Source organism: Rana temporaria, chromosome 4, assembly GCF_905171775.1.
Source record: "Rana temporaria chromosome 4, aRanTem1.1, whole genome shotgun sequence".
NCBI lineage: Eukaryota > Metazoa > Chordata > Amphibia > Anura > Ranidae > Rana > Rana temporaria.
Genome location: NC_053492.1, coordinates 308,822,172 through 308,841,104, shown reverse-complemented (window position 1 = coordinate 308,841,104; position 18,933 = coordinate 308,822,172).

Below are 18,933 nucleotides of genomic sequence, written 5' to 3'. Positions count from 1 at the left end.
AAATGTCTGGGTGTTCCTCCGTATTATAACCGCAATAGGGTATCCCCACCGGTATGTCCCCCCTGCCTGCTTTACCTTCTCCAGCACAGAGCGTAGCATTGCTCTCCGCTGGAGAGTGGCACGGGAAAGGTCTGGCAGTATCTGAATCCGGGACCCCTTAAACAAAATTTCTCCCGCCTCCCAGGCTCTCCGGCTTATAAGTTCTTTATGCGAGAAGTACTGGAAACAGCAAATTATATCTCTTGGTCTTTTTGGATTATCTGACGGGGGCCCCAGGGCTCTGTGAAGTCTCTCAAATTCAAGGGGGCATGTGGTGGGGGGGTCTATTAGTTGAAGGCAAATTGACTCAATGGTCTGATGTAGAGTGTCTTTCTCAATTGTCTCAGGTACCCCCCTAAACCTCAGATTCTTACGCCTGCTGCGGTCCTCAATTTCTTCAATTTTAAGCTGTAGGGAATCTACTTGCACCATTTGTAACCTCTGAGACTGTTCCAGACTCATCACCCGCTTCTCCAACAGCCCCCCCGCCACTTCCACATGAGCCAACTTATCTGATAGTTGCTGCACTTCCTCCTGTACAGTTTCCAGCTCTCTTCGATGCGACTCCTCCATCCTAAGAACTAGTGCTTCCATCTCCGCTCTTGTAGGCAGTGCCAGTATGTCCGCCCGTGTTGGAAGGGATAGCAACAACTCCTTCAGGGAGCCAAGCTCCAGCTCCTGATCTGTTGTTTTTTGGGCCATCACACTCTGCTGCTGCTGCTGCTGCACGGGCTCCAACTCTCCCAGGTCTGTCTGCGTCTCCAGCGTCCCCCGCTGTATCCCCCCTTCTTTCTCCTTCCCTATGACCGTGAGTATCGGTGCAGGGCGCTCACTAAGTATCTCCGCCGCTCTACTTCCTGGTTTTTGCGGAGTTCGTATGCCTGGGTCTGTTTCAGCACGTGACGCTGCGGATCTAGTGCGGATAGCGACTGCTCTGGTCGGGGGGAAGTACTGTTGAATCTCGGGCTGGGTACGGGCTTTGGAAACTCTTTCCTCTTTCTTCATTCCCCGTGCAGCGTACAGGGTCTACTTCCCTCCTCGGGGCTGTGCCGTATCAGGTACTTCAATCCACAGCTGTAGGGTCCTATTCGGCTTGAGTCATTATCCGGAGGGTGGGGAGAGGTTCGCGGAGCTCCGGAGCTAGTGTGTCTCTACTCCGCCATCTTTAGACCACGCCCCCTTGTGTGGATACTCATCCCAAAAAAACAGAAGAGATGGGTTTTAATCTTTCTCCTGAAGGCCAAATGGTCCGACTCCAGTCGGATGGTGGTTGGTAGTGCATTCCACAGTCGAGGTCCTTGGACTGTTTATTATTTATAGCAGTGAACCTGCACATTTTTCAGCCAAACCCCAACGAAAAGGAGAGCCCAAGCCTTATCCCCAATCCTCATACATAAAACTGCCAAGTCAATAAAACGAAGGAAAAATTGTAAACATGTCACTTTCAGTTATATTGACTATGTAATATGTAAAAGGCGATACAGTTCTGGTTTTGACCTGCCCTCTAGAGAAATCCAAATAATTATTACTTTATAAATAACCATGGCTCGGGCAACGTACTGGTCAAACTTGTCACCTATTTCCGTGCAATAAATTGATGTCGTTTACACTGCAATGTAATTCACATACGATAATTGATAATGATTTACTGTCTGTAACTGGCTAACAGTGAAAACATAATTACATCACCAGCCTACACGTCTCTCAGACTTATTTAGAATTCTGAGACTCTCTTTCCTTGCCAGCTGCATTCCCCTCAATTGCTGTCTGGTAAATAGCAGCTGCAGAGGAAGCCTAGTGATGCCAGGGTACATCATGGCAAAACATCCCTGCTCTTTAGTCTAATGTATTGCCAGCCAAAATTGCTGAATAGAAAATCCGTGTCCTGCTGAAGATATGAACCTTTCTATGCCAAATGATCTGGCAGCTAAGAATGGCTCAGGACTGTTCCAGCACACCTTGAGTTAAGGAATGAAAAGAAGAACGTCCATTCATTTATTGAAATAAAAGGAACTAAAAAAATAGTAGGATGTGGAAAGAGGAAGGTTTCAGGTCCCTATAGGTTTATAAGAACTCACAGTTCTTAATTTGTATTGTCTGGGAACAATACTAAAGCTTTCATGTTTGGTCACAAAATACAAGGAATTATTGCATTGTAGTTTATTACACAGAAGTCAGATTATTGCAGTTAGTCTAATTTACTGTATGTCTGACTTTGACCATGTCACAGATGCACTGTTTGGAAGGTCCTCTTTTCTCAAAGGATAAGATATTAAATCACACATGTGACCATGGGGCTGATTTACTAAACTGGAGAGTGCAAAATCTGGCGCAGCTCTGCATAGAAACCAATCAGCTTCCAGGTTTTATTGTCAACGCTTAAAGGGGTTGTAAAGGTACAATTTTTTTTCCTAAATTGCTTCCTTTCCCTTAGTGCAGTCCTCCTTCACTTACCTCATCCTTCGATTTTGCTTTTAAATGTCCTTTTTTCTTCTGAGAAATCCTCACTTTTCCTGTTCTTCTGTCTGTAACTCCACACATTAATGCAAGGCTTTCTCCCTGGTGTGGAGTGTCGTGCTCGCCCCTCTCTTGGACTATAGGAGAGTCAGGACGCCCACTAACACATAGCTCGTTTCTCTATCTGCAACTTAGAAAGCGTCCTGACTCTCCTGTAGTCCAAGGGAGGGGCGAGCACGACACTCCACACCAGGGAGAAAGCCTTGCATTACTGTGTGGAGTTACAGACAGAAGAACAGGAAAAGTGAGGATTTCTCAGAAGAAATAAGGACATTTAAAAGCAAAATGGAAGGATGAGGTAAGTGAAGGAGGACTGCACTAATGTAAAGGAAGCTATTTAGGAAAACAAATTGTACCTTTAGAACCTCTTTAATTGAACAAGCTGAAGTTAGAAGCTGATAAGCTACTATGCACAGCTGCACCAGGTTTTGTAGTCCCTAATTTTAGTAAATCAACCCTACTGTCTTTTCTATTCATAGAAATTTTGTTCTAAATTTTTACTATTCATACTAGTCATACTTTCAACCATTGCATACACTTTCATCACGTATATTGTCACTTACTAAACCAATTTTTATATCAAGAAATTTACATATAGGTTTTCTGGTTTTCTTTAATCTGTTACAAACAGATTATACAGTGCATCCGGAAAGTATTCACAGCGCTTAATTTTTTCATCTTACAGTCTTATTCCAAAATGGATTAAAATCATTATTTTCCTCAAAATCTTACAAACCATACCCCATAATGACAATGTAAAAGACGTTTGTTTGAAATCTTTGCAAACTTATTAAAAGTAAAAAACAAAAACAAATCACATGTATTCACAGCTTCTACTTTGTAGAAGCACCTTTGGCAACTAATATAGCATCAAGTCTTTTTGAGTATGATGCTACAAGCTTGGCACAATTATTTTTGGGCAGTTTCTCCCACTCTTCTTTGCAGGACCTCTCAAGCTCCATCATGTTGGATGGGCAGCACAGCCATTTTCAGATCTATCCAGAGATATTCAATTGGGTTCAAGTTTGGGCTCTGGCTGGGCCACTCAAAGAAAATTTACAGAGTTGTCTCATAGCCACTCTTTCGTTATCTTGGATGTGTGCATAGGGCCGTTGTCTTGTTGGAAGATGAACCTTTGCCCCAATCTGAGGTCCAGAGCTTTCTAAAGTAGGTTTTAATCAAGGGTTTCTCTGTACATTGCTGCATTCATCTTTCCCTTTACCCTGACTAGTCCCCCAGTGCCTGTCACTGAAAAACATCCCCGCAGCATGATGCTGCCACCACAATGCTTCACTGTAGGGATGGTATTGGCTAGGTGATGAGCAGTGCCTGGTTTCCTCCAGACATGACGCTTGCCATTCATGCCAAAGAGTTCAATCTTTTGTTTCTCATGGTCTGAGTGAGAGTCCTTCAGGTGTCTTTTGGCAGATTCCAGGTGGGCTGTCCACTCTACCATACAGGCCTGACTAGTGGGGTGCTGCAGAGATAGTTGTTCTTCTGGAAGGTTCTTCTCTCTCCACAGAGAAACGCTGGAGCTCTGTCAGAGTGACCATTGGATTCTTGGTCATCTCCATGACTATGGTTCTTCTCCACCAATCACTCAGATCAGTTTGGCCAGGCAGCCCACTCTAAGAAGGGTCCTGGTGGTTTCAAACGTTTTTCATTCATGGATTATGGTGATGGTGGCCACTGTGCTCATTGGAACCTTTAATGCTGCAGAAATGTTTCTGTACCCTTCCCCAAATCTGTGCTTTGATAAAATCCTTTCTCGGAAGCCTACAGACAATTCCTTGAACTTCATGGCTTGGTTTGTGCTCTGACATGCACTGTGAGACCTTATATAGACAGGTGTGTGTCTTTCCAAGTCATGGCCAATCAACTGAATTTACCACAGGTACCCTTGCAATGAGCCGCTGACTGCAGCTGCGCATGCGCACAGGGGATTCTCAGCTGAAGGCTCGGCAGATGCTGAACCTTGCCGGAAAGAAGTCTCCCGCGCGCATGCAAGGAAGTGACAATATCGCTGCTCCAGCCACTCACATCGCTGGAGCCGCAATACCCGGAAGACACGCCGAGGCAACATGTCAGCTACCTCGGTGTGGACCAGGTAAGTTACCGATTATAGCTCATTATGCCTTTTGCATTACAGGTGACAAAAAAACTAAAACATTTTTATGGGACTATACAACCGCTTTAACAAGTATGATTTTACTGAAAGGGTAGTTGATACTTGGAATAAGCTTCAGTAGAGGTAGTAAGCCAGTCAACGGTAGGTAAATTCAAACATGCGTTTGACAAACATAGCTCTAAACTTAGACAAAAAAGCAAAAAAAAAAAAACATATACAAAGAAAAAAAAAAAAAACGAGACAGACTCAAGGGATCATTTTCTTGTCATCACACATCTATGTTTCTATAACTGCACATTCAGCATTTTACATTTATTCCTACTTATTTTTGTAGCCAATTCGATAAAGTTGGTTGCAGGTAATTTCCTGCTTTCGCACTGCAGCCTGAAAAGCAGAATGTTAACATCTTCTGTTCCTGGGGCAGCTGCTTCCAGCCACCACTAGAGGGAGATAAAGAGACAGAAAGCAGGAACTGTGTATTGTAATACACAAGCAGTCCTATTCTCTGCTTCAGCTCCCTTCATTGGGACCAGGAACACTGCTACAGATAGAAAAATGCATATGCACTGGCACTGTTTTACAAAAGGCAAATAGACTGTTCACTTTGGAAGTGAAGTTGCACTTTGCAAGGGGATTTTCCCCAGAGCTTAGTAAATGAGGTGAAGCTCTGATGATTTCTGTCATTCAAGCATGTATTCACTAAACTTTGGAAAATTCCTTTTGGAAGTGCAACTGGCAAAATGAACAGTCTATTTTCCTTTAGTACATAAACCCCACTGCATCCAGACAAGAGGTTCTGTATCTAAAACTCTTGGTCATAATTAAAACAGCTACCCCCTTGCCATTGACTTTCCTGAGCAGGATGCAGGAAAGTAAGAAAGTTGCAAGTAAGAATAAAGAAGAAGCACAGAAAATATTAGACATGTGCACAACTCGCATTTTTTCCTTTTCGTCTCGTTCCGTAGATTCGTAAAGATTCTTAATTTCGTAAGACTCAAGTTTTTCTATTCGCACCCGTTCGTATTTCGTAAGACGCAAGTTTTCCTATTCGGACCCGTTCGTATTTTCGTAACAGTTCTATTTTCGTTTATACTGAATGATTCGTAATTCTGTCTAATTTATTTTCGTTGATTCGAAATTCGTAGTTTTGTTAGATAATAATTTTCGTTTAATGGATTCGTAATTTTGTACTTTCGTAAATACATAGCAACACGCGGCTAATCCATATTAAGATATACTTTCCTTAAAGCCCCGTACACACGGTCGGACTTTTTGCCAACAAACGTCAAAATGAGCGTTTTCCAAAAAATCCGACCGTGTGTACGCTCTATCGGACAAACTTTTTCGGTTTCAAAAGTCCGGCCAACTCCCTTCAGACAAAAATCCACGGAAAAGTTTGTTTGAAGTCCGATCGTGTGTACGAGGCTTTACACTGTACAATGTGACTCAGAACAAAAGAGATAAGCTGATTGGCTAAGATATTAAGTAATCACTCACTAACTACACTGCCCAGTGCCCATTCGAAAGAACGATACAAGTACACAAATTTACGAACAGACAAAGAAACGGATTTACAAAACACACAAATGAAAATACGAACATACAAAGGATTTAAAATACGGAATGCAAATCGTTCGTTATAGATGTCATTTTCGTTCTTTTGCTTTTTCGGTGTTTCGTATTTTAGTAAGATTGTCCAATCATACGTTCGTATTTTCACTTGTTCGTTATTTTGCTTATTCGTAATTCTGTAACTTTCGTATTTTGGGTCTTTCAGCTTTTCGGATGTTCGAATTGATACGAATGTACGAATACTAACAAATTCGTACGAAAATCCATTTGTTACGAACGGGAATGCACATGTCAAGAAAATATAAAGCACATAGTTATGTGACTCAGATGCAGGTGAAATGCAACATGCTTTTTGGTGCCCTCAATGAAAATGGCTTTTGTTTGAGATTTTATTAAATTGATTTTGTTTGCATTCACATTTACTTTGTGGCAGGAAAAACGATTTAAATGCAGAGAATAAATAAAAGCTGCATATGATGCAAAATTCAGCCATAGACTGTTCCATAAGAAAAAAAATAAAATTCCAAATATTGCGTTGCAAATTCTTCAAGATAATTTCACAGACGCATGTCAGAACGCAATCTGTAAGAAAAATAAACACCTGTGTGAATTAGCTATCAGTATCACAATAGGACCTTTGACTTCCTTGAATTGTTCATTCCATGTAAATATTTGATATTATCTTAGAAAGTTAAAAAAAAAAAAAAACCTTGCACACACACATTGTAATCCTATTTATGTTTTGTCTGTCTTTTTTTTTTTTTTTTTATTGAGCCTCTCCTACCATTTTCACTTGGGGATAAAATATGTTGACAATTTGGGGACTGGGAGTTCCTTCCATGGCAATGTAGCTTCTATTTCCTTCCTTGCTTGTGTGGAGTCTTTCACTATTTACCGCCAACTGATGAATTCTTTTGTAAACGACTGTTTACGTAGACAGAGAATGAGAGAAATGTTAGGAGGGAATCCAAGGAAGTCATAGAAACAGCACACATTCATCTAGCTTTAAAGAACTTAACCGAGAAAGAAATAAAACAAGGGGTCTTAGAAAATGGTTCCATAGTATTTTAACCATACATTTTAGCTCTACAACCTTCCAGCTTTCTGAACATCGATATTCAAAAGTAAATCATAAAAGTGTTGTGTCATTTTAAAATTCATGAAGATATGTTAAAAAAGAAAAGGGAACAAATCTTGGTGATCTTTGCCAATAGAGTTGAGCTAATCTGCATAGATTCCATTTGCTGTTTGACATTTGGGGCACCTGAACATAGCAGTGAATCACAGAGAAGTCTATGGGAGGTGAATCTTGTTAGTAAGTTATGGTCGTTTATATAACATACTTGGGGGATGATTGCATAGCGTTACGTACAGTACAATCTCAATGGACAAAATTTAAGAAACACTTTGAAAACATATCAAATCTCAACGGGCAAAAATCTCATGCTGGATATCTATACTGATATGAACTGGGTAATATGTTAGGAATGAAAGGATGGCACATCATTTGATGGAAATGAACATTATCCACCTACAAAGGGCTGAATTCTAAGACACCCCGAAAATCAAAGTGAAAAAATTATGCAGCAAGCTAGTCCATTTTGCTGAAATTTTATTACAACAACTCAAAATGGTCCTCAATAGTTTGTATGGCCCCCAAGTGCTTGTATGCATCCCTGACAAAATCAGGGCATGCTCCTAATGAGACGATGGATGGTGTCCTGGGGTATTTCCTCCCAGATCTGGACCAGAGCATCACTGAGCTCCTGAACAGACTAAAGCCATGTACTCAAAAAAACGATCGTGTCAGAACGTGGTGACGTAAAACACAACGACGTGCTGAAAAAAATGAAGTTCAATGCTTCCAAGCATGCGTCGACTTGATTCTGAGCATGCGTGGATTTTTAACCGATGGACGTGCCTACAAACAATCGTTTTTTTTCTATCGGTTAGGTATCCATCGGTTAAATTTAAAACAAGATTGCTCTTTTTTAACCTATAGATAAATAACCGATGGGGCCCACACACGATCGGTTTGGTCAGATGAAAACGGTCCATCAGACCGTTCTCATCGGTTTGACCGATTGTGTGTACGCGGCATGAGGTGCAACCTGGCTGCACCGCATGGACCGAAGCATAATGTCCCAGAGGTATCCTTTTTGATTTAGGTCAGGTGAGTGCGGGGGCCATTCAATGGTATCAATTTCTTCATCCTCCAGGAACTGGCTGCATGCTCTCACCACATGAGGCCGGGCATTGTCGTGCACCAGGAGGAACCCAGGACCCACTGCACCAGTGTAGGGTCTGACAATGGGCCCAATGATTTTATCCCGATACCTAATGGCAGTCAGGGTGCCATTGTGTAGCCTGTAGAGGTCTGTGCGTCCCTCAATGAATATGCCTCCCCAGACCATCACTGACCCACCACCAAACCGGTCATGCTGAAAAATGTTACAGGCAGCATAAAGTTCTCCATGGCTCCTCCAGATCCTTTTACATCTGTCACATATGCTCACGGTGAACCTGCTCTCATCTGTGAAAAGCATGGGGCACCAGTGGCGTACCTGCCATCTCTGGTGTTCAATGGAAAATGCCAATCGAACTCCACAGTGTGCAGCAACGAGCACAGAGCACACTAGAGGATATCTGGCCCTCAGGCCACCCCCATGAAGTTGGTTTCTGATTGTTTGGTCAGAGACATTCACACCAGTGGCCTGCTGGAGGTCTTTTTGTAGAGCTCTGGCAGTGCTCATCCTGTTCCTCCTTGCACAAAGGAGCAGATACCGGTCCTGCTGATGGGTTAATGACCTTCTACGGCTCTGTCCAGCTCTCCTAGAGTAACTGCCTGTCTCCTGGAATCTCCTCCATGCTCTTAAGACAGTGCTTGGAGACACGGCAAACCTTCTGGCAATGACACGTATTGATATGCCATCCTGGAGGAGTTGGACTGCCTGTGCAACCTTTATAGGGTCCAAGTATCGCCTTGTGCTACCACTAGTGACACTGACCCCTAGCCAAATGCAAAACTAGTGAAAAACAATCAGAAAAGATGAGTATGGGAAAAAAATGTCAGACACCTCCACCTGAAAAAAACATTCCTGTTTTGGAGGTTGTCTCATTGTTGCCCATCTAGTGCACCAGTTTTTACAGCTGAAAACTGATTAACAACCCCCTCTGTATACACCCCTCCCCCTCTGCTACTTAACTGACCAGATCAATATCCCAGGAGTTCTGATTCAAAAGTGTTCCTTTAATTTTTTTGAGCAGTGTACAGCCATGGCCAAAAGTTTTGAGAATGACACAAATACTAATTTTCACAAAGTCTGCTGCCTCAGTTTTTGAGATGGGAAATTGCATATACTCCAGAATGTTATGAAGAGTGATCAGACGAATTGCAATTAATTGCAAAGTTCCTCTTTGCCATTAAAATTAAGTTAATCCCATAAAAAAAAGTTGCACTGCATTTGTGAAGAAGGCTTCAGGGTGCCCAAGAAAGTCCAGCAAGCGCCAGGACCGTCTCCTAAAGAGGATTCAGCTGCGGGATCGGAGTGCCACCAGTGCAGAGCTTGCTCAGGAATGGCAGCAGGCAGGTGTGAGCGCATCTGCACGCACAGTGAGGCGAAGACATTTGGAAGATGGCCTGGTGTCAAGAAGGGCAGCAAAGAAGCCATTTCTTTTTCTGGCCAGGAAAACTGGCAGTGTGTATGCTCCATGGCAGTTTTCCCGGCGGGAAAAATTAGAACAGGTTTTCTTTTTTCCTGCCGGGATTCCCGGCGGTCTTTTTCCTGGCAGTTTTCCTATGGGAAACACTGCAGTGGAGCATACACACGCCCATGATTCCCGGCCAAAGCTCTCATGGCAGTTTTCCTGCCAGGAAAATCGGCTGTGTGTAGGGGGAAAAAGCTGGCGAGCAGGTTCTCGGCTTTCCCTTCGGTTTTCCCCGCCGGGAAAAAATGATCGTGTGTACGGGGCATCACTGTAGTTTCTAATGGGAAAATAAATGAATGTTTTAACACTATTGTGTGATGTGTCACTACAAGTGTATTAACAAGCCTTGCATTAAGAAAGCCCATTTATTTTTATAACACTGTGCAACCACAATGCATGATAGTGTGGGTGCATTGCCAGTTACTGTACTTGTTCAGTGTAGTTCCATTGTAAATGATTGACAGGACAATGTTGTTCATTATGTGCATTGTAGTAACCCGTGATAAAACACATGTTTTACTGCAAAGCAGCAATGAAGCCAGCCTTCTATTTTTATACTAAAACTACATTTCAAATTATCCCCCCCCCCCCCCCCATAGTAATGCAATGTATGTACATGATAGGACCCCAGACTAGTTACTCTGGGTTATTGCAAATAGGTATTATACTATGTAATTTTTCCCTAACCACTAAGTGAATTAACTTTTTAACATTTCATTCACAGCTCCATACCAATGCCTCAATGCAGGGGGGTGAGTACACGTACTACTGAAAATATAATTGTTGTAAGCTACTGTTCAGTTTTCATGACCTTATTCTTGGTGGGTTTTCTTTTTTTTACTTTTTTTTATTAAAACTGATTCTGCAATACCTAAAAATGATTTCATGTTAGTGGTCCATGTCCTGCTGCAACATATCTGTTTTGGTGTGGTTGAAGGAAAACACTGGCTTGGAACAGATTCAGTGTCGTATATCTTAAACTTTGTATAAGACACCCTGTACACTGCATACCACATCTTTAGTCTCAGTACTATGTAAGCAAAATGTCTTATGCTCTGTAGCTTATAACACATACTTTACATATTTTGCAGGCACTGTTTTCGTTGAGTGCACTCAAATATGGCTCAGATTTAGTCCAGAGTTTTTTGAAAATATCATCAGTATTTTTAAGATACATGGCAAACATCAAAAAGCTTAACTGTTTTTTTTAAATAGAACTGTTAAGTAGTGAATTACGTCTCCATCAATTCATAAATTTTTGCTAGTAGAACATACATTTTGAAAATCAAATGACATGTAGAGCAGAACATTCATATTATGTCATATTAAAGTGGGTCTCCATGGCAAATGAAAATCCCTGTTGATTTCTGTCCCATGTAGAGAGAGGCATAGAGTGGTCACTTCTCAAGGCTTCCTGGTAACCAACAGAGAAACCTTTGTCATAATACAGTATATGCATGAATAGCATTACTGTTTTACATACTGCATGGATGGAACTGTGCTCCTGTGGATAGTTGGGGGCAGAAATGAGTATGAGACAGCTATAGAAAGGGATGTTGCCTCACATAAATCATACCCTATGCCCCGAACACACGATCATTTTTCGTCATGAAAAAAACGATGTTTTTCGGCATGTAGAAAAATGGACGTTTTTACAACTTCATCATTAAAACGACGTTGCCCACACACCATCATTTAAAAAAAAATGCTCTAGCAAAGCGCGGTGACGTACAACACGTACAACGGCACTCTAAAGGGGAAGTTCCATACGGATGACGCCACCCTCGGGGCTGCTTTTAGTGTTAGTAAAAGACGATTTGCGCTTTTCTGTCTGTTACAGCGTGATGAATGTGCTTACTCCATTAGGAACGGTAGTCTTACCAAAACGAGCGCTCCCATCTCATAACTTGCTTCTGGGCATGCGCAGGTTTTTAACGTTGTTTTAGCCCACATACGATCATTTTTTACAACCCGAAAAACGACATTGTTAAAAAATGCAGCATGTTCGAATTTTTTTTTAAGTCGTTTTTCAGAACCTGAAAAATTATGTGAAGTCCACACACGATCATTTTAACCCCCCTGGCGGTATTCCCGAGTCTGACTCGGGGTTAGATTTTTGTGCTAGGATCGGTAACCTCGAGTCAGACTCAGGCTTGCCTCGCTGGATCCACAGACAGTGTTTACTTACCTTGTCCCTGGATCCAGCGATGCCTACCGCGCTGTGTAAGCGAGCGGGACCTCGTTCGATTCACACAGCGTCCTCCTGTGCCGCCGATCTCCGTTCCCTGCGACGTTACGATGCACGGGAGCGGAGAACGGCGCCAAATTCAAAAACGTAAACAAACACAATACATAAAGTATACTGTAATCTTATAGATTACAGTACTGTATGTAAAAAATACACACCCCCTGTGTCCCTAGTGGTCTGCCCAGTGCCCTACATGTACTTTTATATAATGAAAACTGTTCTTTCTGCCTGCAAACTGTAGATTGTCCATAGCAACCAAAAGTGTCTTTTTATGTCAAAAATGGTTTTAGAGCAGCTAGAAAACAGCGATAATAAATTATAATCACTTGCAGAATTGTGCGATAGCGATTTGTGGGGAAATTCGTCATAAAAAAAATAAAATAATGACAGCAACAATTCTGCAACTGAGAAAATTTCAGTGATTTTGAGTTGATTACATTATTGAATAGTTTTTATTATAATTATATTATTATTTGTTATAATTATTTATAATTATTTATTATATTATAATTTATAATTTTGTTTTTAAAAAAATGTCATACCCAGGATGCCTACAAGACTCTTGTTTGGTCAGATTTAAGTGAGTTATTCCTAAGAATTACAGGCCTACAGTATAAAACGCCACATTTCCTTGCAAAATAATGGTACCGCTTTCAGCACCTTTTTTCTGAAAGAATCATACCGCCAGGGAGGTTAAATGACATTTTTTAAAAACAACGTTTTTTTCATGCCGAAAAATGATCGTGTGTACGCGCCATTACTGCTGCCTCTCACCTTGAAACTTGCTACAAAGGTACATTATTACAGTTTAGGGCATCGCTGTAGAAAGCAAGACTTAAAATGTTTCTTCCTGTCTACATCATTCACCCAGATTAAACCTCTTACAACCTGGTTATAGTCACCTAAAATGAAGTTAAATTACTATATTTTATAGTAACAGTATGCTGTTGCTGTGTTCACCTTAGATATCAAGAGTTTATTCATATAGACTTGTAAAGTTCCTTATAACTTTACTTTAACAAGGATTTTCTACAGAATAAACTAACCAAAAATACACATACGTGTCTTTAAGGATTATTGTTGATTGGAGCAGTGTTTGGGTGCACGTTTAATCTGGCGGGCACGCAGGGCTGGTGCAAGGATGTTTGACACCCTAGGCGAAACCTAATTTTGCCGACCCATCTGGCTCCACCCCTGACTCCACCCCTTTGCTCTGCCCATGTATACTCCACCCTTTTAATGAATCGCCCATCAAATACAGCCCACCAGCGCCCATCAATGCAGCCTACCAGCGCCCGTGAATTCAGCCTCAGAAGTGACCATTAAATGAAGCCTCACCAGCGCCCATCAATGAATGTTTGCTTGCTTCCATTAATTCGGGAGTCAGGACACAGACACAGTCCTCTGCCGCTGCTGCGCCTCTGACACTATGGGCCTGATTTACCAAGCCTTTACTCCATGACTCATGGAGTAAAAGCAGGAGTAGCAGCCGTTTGGCCATTTACTAAAGAAATACGCTGCTAGTGCAGTGTATTTCCCTAGTTACTAATGTGCTCCGTGCGCCCAGGAGAGGGTGCATTGTGCACCAGTACAGACCTGGCGCACGGCACATTAAACTATAAATTGCGGGGGTTTGGGCGGGAGTTTATTAAGGGGGGAGGTGGGGGGATGCAGGGGAAGTGAAGTGACATGTGTTTTGAAGTGTTTGGCGGGCCGAATTGAAAGGGAAAGTGTTTTTTGAAAACAGATCCCCGTACGCTTGCACAGTGCGCCTGAACCTCGGGAGGTTCATTTGCATACTGGGCATGCGCAGAGAGAAAAGTCAGGGATTCCCGTGCGCCCTGTCAGTACGCCGTGAAAATCTTGGTAAATACCAAGCGGCGTACCCGTGAATGCGCTGCGTGACGCGGCGCACGGGAATCTCCGAGCTGTTTTCAGCCCTGAAGGGGAACTCGGCGCCAAATTTCAAACTTGAAATCGGCGCGGGTCCCCCTTCAGGGCTACATTAGGCTCTTAGGCTTGGTCCGGAACGTGAGGGGTTAAACCCGCGCCGATTCGGCGCGGGGGTCCCCCCCAGATCCAAACCAAGCCCTCATCCCAAGCATGCAGTCTGGCCCGGACAGGAATGGGGGAGGGGACGAGCGAGCGGCCCCCCCCCCTCCTGAGCCGTACCAGACCGCATGCCCTCAACATGGGGGAGTGTGTGCTGTGGGGGAGGGGGGCACTGCCCCCCCACCCCAAAGCACTCTTGCCCCCATGTCGATAGGGACAAGAGCCTCTTCCCGACAACCCTTGCCGTTGGTTGTCGGGGTATGCGGGCGGGGCTAATCGGAATCTGCGAGCTCCCTTTAATAAGGGGGCCCCCAGATGCCGGACCCCCACCCTATGTGAATGAGTATGGGGTACATCGTACCTCTACCCATTCACATGGGGGAAATGTAAAGTAAAAAAAAAACACCACACAGAATAAAATATTTTATTAATCTGCTCCGGAGCCCCCCCTTTCTTCTTTAGCTCTCTTAGAAGGGGGGGTTTCTTCTCTCCCGATCTTCCGCCGGGACCCTGGGCTTCGGTGATTTCTGCCGGGGGAGGGCGCCATCCCTCGGTCCTCTCCGGAGCCTTCCGCCGGATGCCCCCACCCCATTTAAGCTCTTTTTCATTAGGGAGGGGCATCCGGACTTCGGGGTCTTCTGCCGGGGGATGGCGCCTATCCCCCGGTCTTTCCGGTGCCTTCCGCCAGGGTTCCGGTCTTCCTGGTCTTCTGCCGGGGGTGCGCCAACTCCCCGGTCTTTTCTCTTCTGTCTTCTCTGCTCCCTCTTCTGCCTGGCTCCCCCGCGGAGCCAGGGCTTTCTTCCGTCTTCTTTCTTCTCTCTTCCTTCTTCTGCCTGTCTCCTCCGGGAGCACAGGGCTTGTCTCCGCTGTCTTCTCCCTTCTCTTCCATTGGATGTTGACACGACGAGGTCCGGCGCTGGAATGCCGTCTGAGCAGTGGGCATGGACTTATATAGGGCAATGCCACCATGTGACCTCAACCCATGTGACATCACATTCCCATCATGCCCAGGGAATGTGATGTCACATGGGTTGAGGTCACATGGTGGCATTACCCTATATAAGTCCATGCCCGCCGCTGACACGGCATGTCAGCGCGGAACCTCGTCGTGTCAACATCGAATGGAAGAGAAGGGAGAAGACAGCGGAGACAAGCCCTGTGCTCCCGGAGGAGACAGGCAGAAGAAGGAAGAGAGAAGAAAGAAGACGGAAGAAAGCCCTGGCTCCGCGGGGGAGCCAGGCAGAAGAGGGAGCAGAGAAGAGAAAAGACCGGGGAGTTGGCGCACCCCCGGCAGAAGACCAGGAAGACCGGAACCCTGGCGGAAGGCACCGGAAAGACCGGGGGATAGGCGCCATCCCCCGGCAGAAGACCCCGAAGTCCGGATGCCCCTCCCTAATGAAAAAGAGCTTAAATGGGGTGGGGGCATCCGGCGGAAGGCTCCGGAGAGGACCGAGGGATGGCGCCCTCCCCCGGCAGAAATCACCGAAGCCCAGGGTCCCGGCGGAAGATCGGGAGAGAAGAAACCCCCCCTTCTAAGAGAGCTAAAGAAGAAAGGGGGGGCTCCGGAGCAGATTAATAAAATATTTTATTCTGTGTGGTGTTTTTTTTTTACTTTACATTTCCCCCATGTGAATGGGTAGAGGTACGATGTACCCCATACTCATTCACATAGGGTGGGGGGCCGGAATCTGGGGACCCCTTTATTAAAGGGGTCTCTCAGATTCTGATAAGCTCTCCGCCCGCATACCCCGACAACCAACGGCCAGGGTTGTCGGGAAGAGGCTCTTGTCCCTATCGACATGGGGGCAAGAGTGCTTTGGGGTGGGGGGGCAGTGCCCCCCTCCCCCACAGCACACACTCCCCCATGTTGAGGGCATGTGGTCTGGTATGGCTCAGGAGGGAGGGGGGCGCTCGCTCGTCCCCACCCCCATTCCTGTCTGACCAGACTGCGTGCCTGGGATAAGGGCTTGGTTTGGATCTTGGGGGGGGGGGGCACGCTATTTTTTTGGGCCCCGGTTTAACCCCTTATGTTCCAGACCAAGCCTAAGAGCCTGGTATGCACCTGGAGGGAACCCACCTTATTTTTTTTGGGGGGGTCTGGAGTTCCCCTTCATGAACAGCGATCTGTCATTTACACATGTCAGTCCCATCCCCCCCCCCCTACAGTTAGAACACACCCAGGGAACATATTTAACCCCTCCCTCGCACCTAGTGTTAACCCCTTCCCTGCCAGTGGCATTTTTTGAGTAAGCAATGCATTTTTTACAGCACTGATCGCTGAAAAATGCCAATGGTTCCAAAAAAGTGTTCGATGTGTCCGCCATAATGTCGCAGTACCGATAAAAATCGCTGATCGCCCCAATAACTAGTTAAAACAACAAAAAAAAAAAATTTGTAGACGCTATACCTTTTGCAAAAAACAAACACTAAACGCTATTTGCGATTTTTTGGAACCAAAAAGATGTAGAATACGTATCGGCCTAAACTGAGGGGTTTTTTAGTTTTTTGAATATATATTTTTGGGGATATTTATTATAGCAAAAAGTAAAAAGAATTTTTACATATGTGGGCGGGACTTACGCAAGTCCCGCCCACATATATAAACATCGTTCAAACCACACATGTGAGGTATTGACGCGTGCGTTAGAGCGAGAGCAATACTTTTACCACTAGACTTTCTTTGTAACTATAAACTGGTAACCTGGAAAAAAAAATAAAAGGTCGCCTATGGGGATATTCACGGAATTCATTTTGGCCCCATTGCAGGAGTGTTTCCAATAGTAAAGCGTGACATGTAAGGTATCTATTTACTCAGTGTAACATCATCTTTCACATTATCCCCAAAAATTGGGCTCACTTTTGTGTTTTGTTAATTTTTAACCACTTGAGCCCGGACCATATTTCTGGTCAATGACCGGGCAAGTTTTTGTGATTCGGCGCGGCGTCGCTTTAACTGACAATTGCGCAGTCGTGCGACGTGGCTCCCAAACTAAATTGGCAACCTTTTTTTTCACACAAATAGATTATTAAATGTGCGTGTTTACTTCTGTCTTTAACACCTCCCCTTCAGGCTGGAAAGCATCAGATCAGGGGAAACAAAAAAAAAAAGCTCTCATTCCATTGCAGCTTGGTTCCTACATGTGTGATGAACTGAGCATGCTCAAACACTTAGAAAAAAAATATCCTTTCTTTTTAAAAGGTGAAAAACACTCATTGGATGCTCATAGAGCGTGGTTTGGATTAATTGCAGGTGTGCCCAATTACAAGCTCACCCAAACTAGAGACTGCAATTTGGTCATGTGATTTCAATTGCTTCATTACTAGCACTGTTATAAAAAGCTTGGATCGATCAGTCCTCAGCTGCCCTCAGAAGGGGCAGGCTGGCAGAAATGCTGTTGCTAAACACAAATGTGGTTTGTTGCATGGGTTTTGTTTTATTTTGCCAATGGTTTTGGTTTATTTTTAAATGATGTTCACTTTGATGTATTTGTCTATGTGGCCTTATTTTATGAAAAATGTGTAAAGCTATGGTTAATTAGAATTTTGAAATGTATTTTTGTTTGTTTGTCTTTTTTTGCTTTCCTTGTTTTGTTGACCAATAAAAATTACTTTAAAATTGTTAAGTTTGTCTTTTGTTACTTTTTCATGCTACATATGTTGACAGCTGCAGCTGAACTAGGTTTGGGCCTAACAAATTATGTGTGATTTTTGTCTAAGCTTCTTTCCTGGTGTGTAATCATGAAATGTTTGCCATGTTTATTCTCCCTGACTTTAAAGACAAAAACTGGTAAGTATTTTATTTATTCTGCAGTGGTCCTCAGCCCTCAAGTACCCCCGACAGGACATGTTTTGGGGATTTCTCTTATCAAGAATTGCTGTCCAGACTATTTTAAAGCACATGTGCAAGATGAAGGAAAACCTGCAAACATGGCCTGTGGGGGGGGGGGTTTGCTATTGGTGGACAGGCTTGACGTGCTGATTTACAGCACTGTGCTTAAATCTAGCGCAAGGCAATCCTATTCAAATTGTGGGTGTTTGAGGGAAGCCAAGTGAGTGTTAGAACCCCTGCTTTGTGTTTTTTTATTTTTGTGTTGAGCTTTGTGTCCCTTTTCTTAAAATTGGCTTCACTTCCTGTCACACAGCTGAACAGGAAGTGAGGTTAAAACCCTACCAGTGTCATTTCTTGGGGACACCGCTCAATCTAACTAGTGTCCCCATTAAGCAAATTGCACTCCAGCACTGCTGTGTACACCCCAAATCATGGGTCTTCAAACTACGGCCCTCCAGTTGTTCAGGAACTACAATTCCCATCATGCCTAGTCATGTCTGTGAATGTCAGTGCATTACAAGGCCTCATGGGATGTGTAGTTCTACAACAGCTGGAGGGCCGTAGTTTGAGGATCCCTGCCCCAAATGATTATTTAGTTTGGGGTTTAGTAAAGGCAAAGCCACTCTGCAGTACAAGCATAGTTGCTGAAAATCTGAGAGGAAGCACTGATGGTTTTAACATCCAATCCTGTAGAAGCAAAGTTGTTTTGTTTTCTTCCTTGCTTTGCACTTGTAGGAGTGGATTTGCCTTTAGTAAATGGACCCCAAAGTCCAAGATCCCTAATAATTTGGGGTGTACACAGCAAAATGCTAGAGTGCAATTTACATAATGGGAAACTAT